Here is an 11,577-nt window from a genome sequence, read left to right as displayed (position 1 = left end):
TGAGTCCTCCATGTCTGCAGCCTCCAGTATTGGAGAGCTTTCTGGAAATGAAAGAGATTTACCTGCAGATGACGGGAGACCAGCATCACGGGCTCCCACACCTCCAGTAAATCAGAGGGGTGCAGCTGATAGACGCTCACCCACTCAGCCGCCAACTTTAAATCCCGAAGTCGCACCGGGAGACTACATGACTGCTAGGAGGGAGGACATTCCTCCAGTCATCATAGAAAATGACTACAATGGCGACCCTGTCACTGTACTGACGACGTACCGGGACGAATCCAAACCACTGGAAATCAACTGCAAACGGCTCATGTCAGGCTTTGGCATCAAAACCTACTGTAACAGGGACTACAAAGCTCTGATAAGCCACCTGCAGCAGTACCATGTACCTTTTCATTTGGTGGAGGCACGAAATGAAAAGGTAATAAAGGCAGTAGTGAAGGGGCTTCATCCCAGGACGAACCCCAACACTGTGACCCAGGAGCTCACTCGGCTTGGGTTTCCTGTACGGAATACTGTCGTCATGTACGACAATTACCGTAAAACCCCAAATGGCATGTTTTTAATTCATTTAACTGATAACGAGAAGGCGAGATCAATACTCGACCTCACGAACCTGCTGTTTACGTCCGTGAGGGTAGAAAAGTATTTTCCCAGACCCACCCCTCCTCAGTGTACTTGCTGCTGGAGGTTCGGTCATACAGCAAGGCAATGCAAAGCACCGCCAAGATGCAGAAAATGCGCCGGCCAGCACGTAACATCTGCGTGCCAGATGCCGGAGCACTACACGCGACTGTGCGTGAACTGCCAGGGGCAACACCCCGCAACGTATAGAGGTTGCAGGGAGTATATTGCTTACAAGAACCTCTATCAAAAGAGGCATGGCATAAGTCACACTGCCAGCACTGCTCGTCCCCGTTATTCCCCTCACGCTCCTCCTATAAACCTGGAAAGTTTTCCGCATCTGTGTCCCTCACAGGCCGCAGAACCGGAACCTGAAGCACCTGCTCCCCAGCAGTGCAATGTTGCGCCCTCGGAGGGCCAGTGGCAAGTTGCTGGGCAGAAAGGGAAGAAAGGAAAACGAACTGCAGCAGTTGCTGTAAGTGAGGTTCCTCTTCCCGTTACGAAACCTGCAGTAAATGAGACTGCTACCGACGAGGTGTTCGCACTCACCTCTCAGCCGGGTACGTCTACTGATTATAGACGTCCCAAGGAGAGCAAGCAGACTTTCAGCCAGGTTGCTTCCAACCCTCCACCCCGTCCCAACCTCCCGACGACTAACAGAGAGTGGGCCAATGCCTTCAGACGGCAGGCTTCCACATGGACACCCCAGTTTACGTTGTCACTCATGTTCCAAATATTGGAACAAATGGGTGCATATCTGGGAGACAACCCCTACTTGTACAAAGTAGCCACGACCATCAGGACAGCACTGGACACCCCCGTAACTCCACGAAAGTCTACCGGTGGTAGAAGGAACGCGAGGCCGACTTGGTGAATTTCGCGTCCTAATATGGAACGCTCGAGGACTACGCGCCAATAAAAACGAGCTTAGGCATTATTTAGAAGCAAAAGATATCAAAATTGCGCTCATATCGGAAACACATCTCCGCCCTTCCGATAAGTTTAGAATTACAAATTACAAAGTTTACCGTACGGATCGTTCAATCGATCCGGGACAGGACGCGGCAGTCAGGGGAGGGGGCACTGCCATTCTAATTCAAAGAGGAATCCCTCATCATGAGCAACTGCTCCCTCAACTAGAGAAATTAGAAGCCACTGCTATAACTTTACAAATTTTAAATGAACCTGTAACTTTTATTGCAGTATATAGCCCACCCCAATCACTTCAGGTTAGGGACCTGGATATCCTAATGGATACTAGCCGAAAGATGGTAGTCGGCGGAGACTTAAATTCAAAACATACTGTCTGGGGTTGTCGTGTGGGCAACTCGAACGGCAATAAGCTTTATCGCCACTCCCTTAGGAGTGACTATGTTGTCTCTGCCCCGAGTACACCTACGCATATCCCAGACAATGCTAACCACCAACCAGATATTTTAGACATCTTTTTACTCAAAAACATAAATTTCCATTCCAAAATTTCGGTTCATGATTCGTTAGCAAATTCAGATCATAAACCCGTTATAATTACGTTCCGAGCGCAACTAGAATTATCTCCCCCAAAAACTGTGCTAATGTACCAAGCAGCTGACTGGGACCTCTTTAGAGATAAGTTGGACGCTCTCACAGATGACTTGGTTCCTACGTCATCTGATGAGATCGAAGAAGCTGCTAAAATGCTAACGAACGCTATACAGGAATCTATGTCGGTAATTCCAACAAAAATTATCATTCCGGGAAAATTAGAGCTTCCAAATGACACCTTAATATTAATTAGGGAAAGAAACGACTGCCGGCGCGCCTGGCAAAGAACGCGGGACCCTCGCCTAAGACCACGGATAAATCGTTTGAAAAGGGAAATTTCTCAAAAAATAAACGATCAGATTATCCAAGCCTGGACTCAGAAAGTTAGTAAATTAGATACCGACAATATGAGCGAGGTGTGGAAAATCACAAAATTCTTCACTAAGCCATATAGTAATATCCCTCCCATCCAGCACAATGGGAGAATATATCATAGTCCAGAAGAGAAAGCTACGGTTTTTGCGGAAGTCCTCGAGAACTCCTTCAATCCACATGGTGACTTGTATGACAGACAAATACATGACCAAATAACACAAGACATAACTACGTACTTACTTAACGTGGACCTCAACAATAACGACGCGCCACAGATCCGTCCTGCTAGCGTTCACGAGGTAAAATGGCAAGTTAGACACCTGCCAAATAAAAAAGCTCCTGGCCCCGATGGCATACAGGCTGAAGTACTGAAAGAGCTATCACAAAAATCGTTTAAATTACTGACGAATATCATAAATGCTATCTTTCGGATAGGATATTTTCCTAACATTTGGAAACACTCGAACATTATTCAAATTCCTAAACCAGGAAAGAATAAATCCGATCCACGTAATTATCGACCCATTAGTTTATTAAATGTTTTAGGTAAAATTGCGGAAAAGATCATACAGAAAAGATTGAAATCCGAACTCGGAAACAAAGATCTAATCCGAAACGAACAGTTTGGATTCCGTTCAGGTCACTCGTGCACACAGCAATTGCTGCGCACAACGGAATTCATTACCACCGCATTCAATTTAAATCGAACAGTAGCGGCCATATTCCTAGATTATACACAAGCCTTTGACAGGGTATGGCATGCGGGCTTGATATACAAATTAATTAACAATAATTTAAATTGCCGACTAGTAAAACTGTTAGAAAATTATATTCGGGGCAGAACGTTCCAGGTTAAACTGAACGACGTGCACTCAACGTCGCGAGGTATTAACGCTGGTGTGCCTCAGGGCAGCATTCTGGCACCGACTCTTTTCCAAATCTATATTAATGACCTACCTTTTAATCAAAATTTCAATAATAGTATTTTAGCACTATACGCTGACGACTCGGCATTTCTCACTGCTTCGTGGAAGCCAACTGTCGCCATTACCAGGCTACAAGGTCACCTGCGTGACATTGAACCATGGCTCCTCAGATGGAGAATCAAATTAAATATATCTAAAACACAAGCCATCTTATTTAGCAGAAGAAATAAATTCAATAGACCGGGTATAAATCACACGAAGTTAGCAATAAATGGATCACAAATCGAGTGGAAAACTTCAGTTAAATATCTCGGAGTAACACTAGACAGACGGCTCACATTTTCAGAACATATACTTCAAAAACTCAGACTTGCCAATGCTAGAATGGTGGAGCTTTACCCAATATTAAATAAAAGCAGAAACCTAAATATACACACAGCCCTAACTTTGTATAAAACATTAATTAGGTCAGTAATATTATATGCTTGTCCTGCTTGGGGACATGCACCTATTACAGTCCGTAAAAAATTACAAGTTTTCCAAAACAAAATTTTAAGATTCATCACAGGACTTCCTAGAGTAACTCCTGTTAGATTGATTCATGAAGAACTAGAAATTTCGACAATTCAAGAATATATTTCACATCAAGCCTTCTGCACGTACACAAAGTCGTACAGCAGCACAAACGCACTAATTTCTTCATTAGGAAATTACAACCCTGCGTTAGACAAACATAAAAGACCTAAGAGCGTACTCCACCCTCTAGCTTGGAACGACAACGTACAAGACGAATACCAACTTGAACAATAAATAACCACTTGACTCCACACACAGACAAGGCTATTAATGCATTAATAATGTTATTTCTCTGTTTCAGAGTCATCACGTTATTGGCAGTTTAGATCCATTGCCCAATTTTTAACACTTTTATGGACCTTTAATGTATGTGAATTTTGAATAATGATTAAATTAAAACCTCCCACCCGAACATATTCCGACCAAACTATAGCCAATTGGCTTGTCGTCAGCACGACATCTCATCCTGCTCTAGGTTTTTCCGTGGTTTCCCTTGAGCAATAAGACAAATGTCGGGATGAGCCCTAAAGAAATGGGCCACGGACCACTTCCCTTCCCCCACTCTTTCTCTTCTACTATCACAAAGAACTTGCTAATTTCTTAGATACCAACCCTGAATTATGACAATAGGGGAACATATATATATTGTAAGTTCACAGGGCTAACGGCTTCGAAGCTGGGTACCTGGTTCTAATGAAGTGCACTGGTAGCAATCTAAACATGGGGGCATGAGATAGTTACTCTGCCTGCCATTAAAAATTCACTTCACCAAATCCCCAAGGTAAAAAAAAAAAAAAAAAAAAAAAAAAAAAAAAAAAAAAAAAAAAAAAAAAAAAAAAAAAAAAAAAAGCCGTCGAGATCACTTTTAACCTTCGTCACACGAGCAACATGACTGGACGCGGCAAGGGAGGCAAGGGTCTTGGCAAAGGTGGAGCGAAGCGCCACAGGAAGGTTCTCCGAGATAATATTCAGGGCATCACGAAGCCGGCCATTCGTCGTCTCGCCCGACGTGGAGGCGTAAAGCGTATCTCCGGCCTCATCTACGAGGAGACGAGAGGTGTTCTCAAGGTCTTTCTGGAGAACGTAATCCGTGACGCTGTAACATACACCGAGCACGCGAAGCGGAAGACAGTCACGGCCATGGACGTGGTATACGCCTTGAAGAGGCAGGGGAGGACTCTCTACGGGTTCGGCGGTTAGACTGCCTACACACGTCTGCTGCCGAATCCGTCGGCAAAACGGCCCTTTTCAGGGCCATAAAATCCGTCTAAAAAGGGCAGTAGTTGTCGAGATTAATTTAATTCACCTTTACTGTGTGACCACTAGCTCAACAGGCCAGTGCGGAAAACAGAACTTATTTCGTAGGGGCACTTCAGTATCAGCAAAAGACGTTGTAAGAAATGCCTCTCCGTTTTTCAAATGGGTCTGACCCCAACGCTTGGTATATCAAGTGGAAAGACCGGATTCCTCTGTGAAGCCTTGCTCCTCGGATTATGTTACCTGTTACTGTAAACTTCTGTAAGTCAATAATCACTGTCCGAAGAATTGGTGGGTAATATGACAACGCAGGTAGGCAATGCTCACCAGACCGTAACAAGGAACCGAGGGGATTGACACATACTGAACATCACATCACCACGTTTTTGCAATGCCAACTTTTAGGTCATAGGAATCCAGTGTGGTAAACACTGGGGAGAAGAGGTACACATCGCATGTCAGAACACAGGACTTCGTCCTGTCAGACAACTTCCACGTATAGCTTGCGTCATTTCGGTTCGAACGAAACGACAGAGAGAGGGGAAATTCGAACGCAAATTGTCAAAGCCTTCGATTCCTACGAGAAGGTCATGTCATCATCTCAGTATTGGGGTTCCTGCGCGTGCGGCCAATATGTGCACCAACAAACAAACGCATTAGGAACTCTATTATAACGCCGTAAGTTGTTCACCAGTTATCGATTTCTTATTCAAAATTAGTTTCATTCGTAGTATGTAGTAAAGTAAACTAGTATATTCAAACGTATATGTCTAAAACCACGATGGGCACCAAAGAAGGGGACTTGTGATTATTTTCACGATAATCTCCATTACTCTAATATGATAGAAATATATTACATAAATTTCGAAGCCAACTATGTACTTTGGCATCATCATCTAATTTAATTCGTATTGTGTTAAATTATATAATAATAATGAAACCTTTCTATATGCATCAGTATAATGTGTTATCACACAATAGCCTAGTAAATGTACAACGGTTTCAAGTACTTCAGTGCGAACCTGGGACAACGACATCGTTCAGAGCACAAAATTACAGAATGATGATATTAAATCAGCCCACCGGTATAGAGAGAGAGAGAAAGTTGACACGCGTAATGAAATTACATTACGAAGCCGTGAGAGAGGATTAACAATACTGGCTATTTCTGACTTTTGTGAGGTTAGTGGGGCCCTTAAAAGGGCCGTTTTACGGAGAAGGGGCTTAAGCCTTCTTCTCGGTTTTCTTCGGGAGGAGAACCGCCTGGATGTTGGGCAACACACCACCCTGGGCGATGGTGACGCCGGACAGGAGTTTGTTCAGCTCCTCGTCGTTGCGAATGGCGAGCTGTAAGTGACGAGGAATGATCCTAGTCTTCTTGTTGTCACGAGCTGCGTTGCCAGCCAACTCGAGAACTTCGGCCGCCAGGTACTCCATCACCGCGGCCAGGTAGACTGGCGCACCGGCACCAACTCGCTCTGCGTAATTGCCCTTACGCAAAAGACGGTGGATACGGCCTACCGGGAACTGCAACCCAGCACGGCTGGATCGAGACTTTGACTTTCCCTTCACCTTGCCTCCCTTTCCACGACCCGACATGATGCTACTCCTACTTGCAGCTGTTTAACTACAAGAACGACGCCTCGCCGAAACGAACGAATGAATGGGGACGAAGAAAGAATGAATGATGTTTAAAATGGCAGGCAGGGTAAGCATCCCATGCCTCCATTGGTTCCTCGACAAGCAATTCTCTAACTTTAGATCGAGGTACCCAGCTATAAGCCGTTTGCCCTCTCATCTAACAGTAGTGTATTTCCCCTGTGAATGATTTTATGAACATGTACACGTTATCAGTTGAATTGTGAATGAAATGAATGAAGTGAAGTGAGCACCATGCCTCGCAGATGTTAATGAGAGGTGGAGAGTCCAGTGCTCTGGTCAGTTCTGTCCTAGTCACGTTTTTGTAGTGGCGCTAGGGAAACTCGTAACCTGTTACCAACAAAGTGGTGGGCTACTCGTTTCCGTAGAAGCCGTCTGGCTGCCTGGTTGGCTGTGGCAAGTGTCGTGTGTCGTTTCGTAGGGTTTGTGTCAGTAGTGAGTAAAGAAATAGTGAATGTCACTATTTCGTCCTGTAGTCTGTTTAGTTGCCGGTCAATGTAGGATTCTATTTTCTGCATAGCAGAACGTAGAACCCCCTCGACCAGCTGTTCCGTAGTTGTTTTTTCTGTCTGTGGATCGTCTGTAGTGTTTGTCTTGGTTGTCGTTGTCTTAGCTGCATCCGCATAAGACAATTCGGGTTTGGGAAGTGTTGGGTTGAAAACGGACTGTGATGGTTTGGGTATAGGTTTCGGTATTGGTTTGTGGGTGTCTATGGGGACGTGCGTGGGATCGGTGGAGGTTATGAGATTAGTCCTTGGATATTTTGGACAGCGAGCTTGGCCCGTATAATGGGTGTCGCTGTTGCACGTGGCGCAATACCTAATCTGGGATAGGCGGTTGTGGTTGCACAGGTCGGGATTTTTGCCGCACTTAAAACAAGTCTTGGGCTTGTCGCAGTTTGTCCTTGTATGGCCGTATTGTGCACAGTTAAGGCACGGTCGGTGGAAGATTGTCTCGTGTGATGGCTCTACTCTGTAGTACCGTCCTGCAAGTTTAATTCCTTCTAGTAATTTGTCTGCTGTGGTGATGTCATTTGTGAAAATTCTAACTAAGTTGGTGGGTTTGTCTGTCTGTGCGGAGATAATTCTCTTAATGCGTGTGATGCCTGGATGTGTTACAGCCAGGATCTGCATTAGTTCGTCCTCAGAGATCAGCGTGTCGACATTTTTCATGACGACACTGATCTCTTTATTTCGGGTCTGTTTCTGTCTTGATTCACTAGGCGTAATGTTGATTTCTGCGGACGGACCGAAGTTGTACAGGGGAATTGCCCTAGCGAACTTCTCCGCGTCGTCAATCGTGGCGAATGTGAGTGTAGTTGTCTTGGTAGTGTGTGCCCAGAACTGTCGTGGAGTTTGAATGTCGAGTCGGTACTGTTTCATTAGTCGCTCTATGTGTAGTGGGTTGTTGCCGTTTTTTGTGTGGTTCAGTATTTTCAGTACTGTCCTTGTCTTGGTTCCTTGTGCGGTGTTAGGAGGAGTGGGAGAAGTGGGGCTTGCCGGAGTCGAACCGGATACTTTTGTGGGAATTGGTTTGCGCCTGTTGGACCGCTTCCCTTCTGAGGATTCGTGAGACGACGCCTCAGAGCTGGGAGGTGGTCCGTTGGGAGACTTCTCTGCTGTGGGTTTAGGGACAGGAGACCTCTCTGCTCTAGGTTTTGGAGCCGGCCCTTCTGAGGGCCCCTCTTGTGGAATGGAAGTAACCTCTGCCTCTTCCTCAGAAGAAGAAGAAGAAGAAGATTCACTGTCCAATAGAGAGGGGGGTGGGGTGGAGGAGGGATGGGATGGGTGGCCTGGTAGTTCCCAAGGTCCGAGGAGAGTGGCGGTTGGTGGAGTTTGGTATCGGGCGTGCTTCCCGAATTGTCGTGGATGCATTAAAGTCATCTGCCGTAAGTTTTCTCGGGAGGAAAAAACGTAGGCTCTCCCACGGTAACCTTCACTTTTACGCCAACGTCAATAATCGACAGCGGACCAATCGTAAAGTCACAAACGTTTGCGCTGTTTCTATTGGCTCGCACTGGGAAGGCAGTACGGCATTGTCCCTGCGACTTAAATATTTTTCTCCCTCCGGGCTCATCATCAGACGAGCACCATGCCCCCCAAAGCTTCCGGAAAGGCTGCCAAGAAGGCCGGCAAGGCCCAGAAGAATATTTCGAAGGGCGATAAGAAGAAGAAGCGCAAGAGGAAGGAGAGCTACGCCATTTACATCTACAAGGTTCTGAAACAAGTTCACCCAGACACGGGAATCAGTTCAAAGGCTATGAGCATCATGAACAGCTTCGTTAACGACATCTTCGAGCGCATCGCCGCGGAAGCTTCGCGGCTCGCGCATTACAACAAGCGGTCGACCATCACCAGTCGGGAGATCCAGACAGCCGTCCGTCTCCTGCTACCCGGTGAGCTGGCCAAGCACGCCGTCAGTGAAGGGACCAAGGCCGTCACAAAATACACTAGTTCCAAGTAAGCGGGAGTGCTTGCTAGGGAATCAGCAACCGGCCCTTTTAAGGGCCACAAGTTATTCATAACAGAGTAGATGAATGAAGAACAACAGCGGTTCCCACCGAGTGAAAATTTAAATAATCACCCCGATAACACTTCTAGGATAGATAATACATTATAGGCAGTCCATGGGAGACTTGGATCCACGAGGCAAATTCGTTTCCTTAATAGTTTCGTACGACTTATATGAGAGCGCGGTGTCATTCCTACTCACTTGGCAGCATTAATTGTTGAGGGAAAACAACTTAGAAGGTAACTTGTCGACCGCGGGCATAATCCTTCCGCAGGCCACTACTGAGAATCTGTGGACATACGGGTAATCTATCTTTATTGAAACTCGGGTTCATAACATACGACTGATACTTTATATATCTGTCACGTAATCCATCAAGAGACAAATGTCCCCCCCCCCCTAGTCAGTAGCGAGCTTCAGTCCATTCGTAGTAGCCGCCGGTGCAAGAAGTGAATTGAAGTTTGTGTGAAGTTCCGTAGTATGGCATGAAAATGATGTCGAAAATCCGACTACAGTTCCACAACCATGTGGTTGAAAGGAGGCTCCGCTGTTGAACAACAATCCACCTGTGGCTTAACTTAGAATGCCGACTAGCTGTTTTATTAATCCCGTGTCAATCCAGCAGTGTGTGACGTTGAAACGTAACCAAACTGCCGTTGATAGATAGATTTATCATCTATCCCAATGACATCCAACGAGCTTGGTAATTTAGGTACAGAGTCTAAGCAGGCAGTTTACGTGTGTGTGTGAGCGAGTGCAGGTTTTATCGAGTGCACCCCAATCCCATCGTCCTCAAGTGCCTACAGATTACGCAGTTTCATCGGCAACGGCCATACCATGTTGAAAATACCGGTTCTCGTCCGATCACCGAAGTCAAGCAACATTGGGCGTGGTCAGTACTTGGATGGGTGACCGCTTGGGAACACCACGTGCCGTTGGCGATTTTTTTTTTTACGTCACTATTTCCAGCGTGTTCTAATAAGACTTATGGGATATTATGTTCCCTTCCCTATTCCAGCTATAGCTTGGATGATGACGCCGCTGCATAATTGTAGAGTAATTGATAATTCTTAAGTACTTGCAGCTCCGTATTGAAACTTATGACTGGTAGCATATTCATATGAGACGGTTCACTTCTCTGCGTTTTCTCGAAGAAGGGAATATGTATTCAGGGGATTGTGAACGTACCTCGCGCTCTCCCTAGAAGTTAGAGACATTTTAGGTAAAGAATGTAATATACTGTACATATATGGCTAATTAAAATCCCATTAGTTACTACATTTCAGTGGGTAGTACAAATTCCATAATGAAAATATCTCTGTCCTAGTAGTTGTATCCTTTAAAGAAGCTCGTTGTTTTCCCATGATGAAGGGCAGAACTTGGTCGGTAGAAATTTAAACAGACTGCATTATCAGACCAGGCGTTATTTCAATATCAGCGTTTAGTTTAGGAAATATAGCAATAGCGGAGTTGGGAGAAGTAGTTATAGCATGTACAGTAAGTATAAACAGTTCGCTGTACTGTACAGTGAATATAAATATTTGAATGTACGATGGCAAAACATCAGACATACAGTACGTAGCTCACATATCTTAAAAAATAAATAAATAAAAATAAAGAAGACATTCTGAGGAGTGAGTGGAAAGTGCATATTATAATGAATATTTTTAACTCTCAGTTGACATTGAGAGAGAAAGCCATGCATCGGGGAACCGGTGACTGTTTTTGCGTTACCTTCTGCTATTGGCGTTGTTGGTTAGTAACGAATGAAAGAGGTAGGACGCGGAATCAAATGTCAAAAAACGATAGGGAAATAATAGTAACTGGTTGTATTTCGATCGAGCTCGGCGTGCTGATTCACCAGTGGGGTGTTTCACAAAGTTTACAATCTTTGGAAATTGTGAACTCTGTTTGTAAACTTCTGTTTCACAATCTTTGTTTGTAAAGGTGGACTGTACAAAGGAAATCAAATCTTTACGAATGAAATTTTGCGCTCTTTACAAGTGATATGTTTGTTTCACAACGAAGGAGTAATTTTACAAACGTGTAAACTAAACTTTACTAGTGAAGTTAGCACATTTTCTACAGTAGCCCTGTTGAAATAGCTTCTAATTGTGAATGA

The 11,577-nt window shown here is 44.9% G+C and overlaps 1 non-coding gene across 1 annotated transcript; it reads left to right on the top strand.

Annotated features, from left to right (window-relative positions):
• The first annotated feature begins 10,277 nt into the window (after nucleotides 1–10,277).
• LOC138693888 (5S ribosomal RNA) lies at nucleotides 10,278–10,396 on the top strand. Its single transcript, XR_011330573.1, has one exon. It is a non-coding gene; the product is annotated as a 5S ribosomal RNA (ribosomal RNA).
• Nucleotides 10,397–11,577: the final 1,181 nt, after the last annotated feature.

The sequence above is a fragment of the Periplaneta americana genome, unplaced genomic scaffold (assembly GCF_040183065.1).
Source record: "Periplaneta americana isolate PAMFEO1 unplaced genomic scaffold, P.americana_PAMFEO1_priV1 scaffold_24, whole genome shotgun sequence".
NCBI lineage: Eukaryota > Metazoa > Arthropoda > Insecta > Blattodea > Blattidae > Periplaneta > Periplaneta americana.
This window is presented reverse-complemented; position numbering and strand designations above follow the sequence as displayed.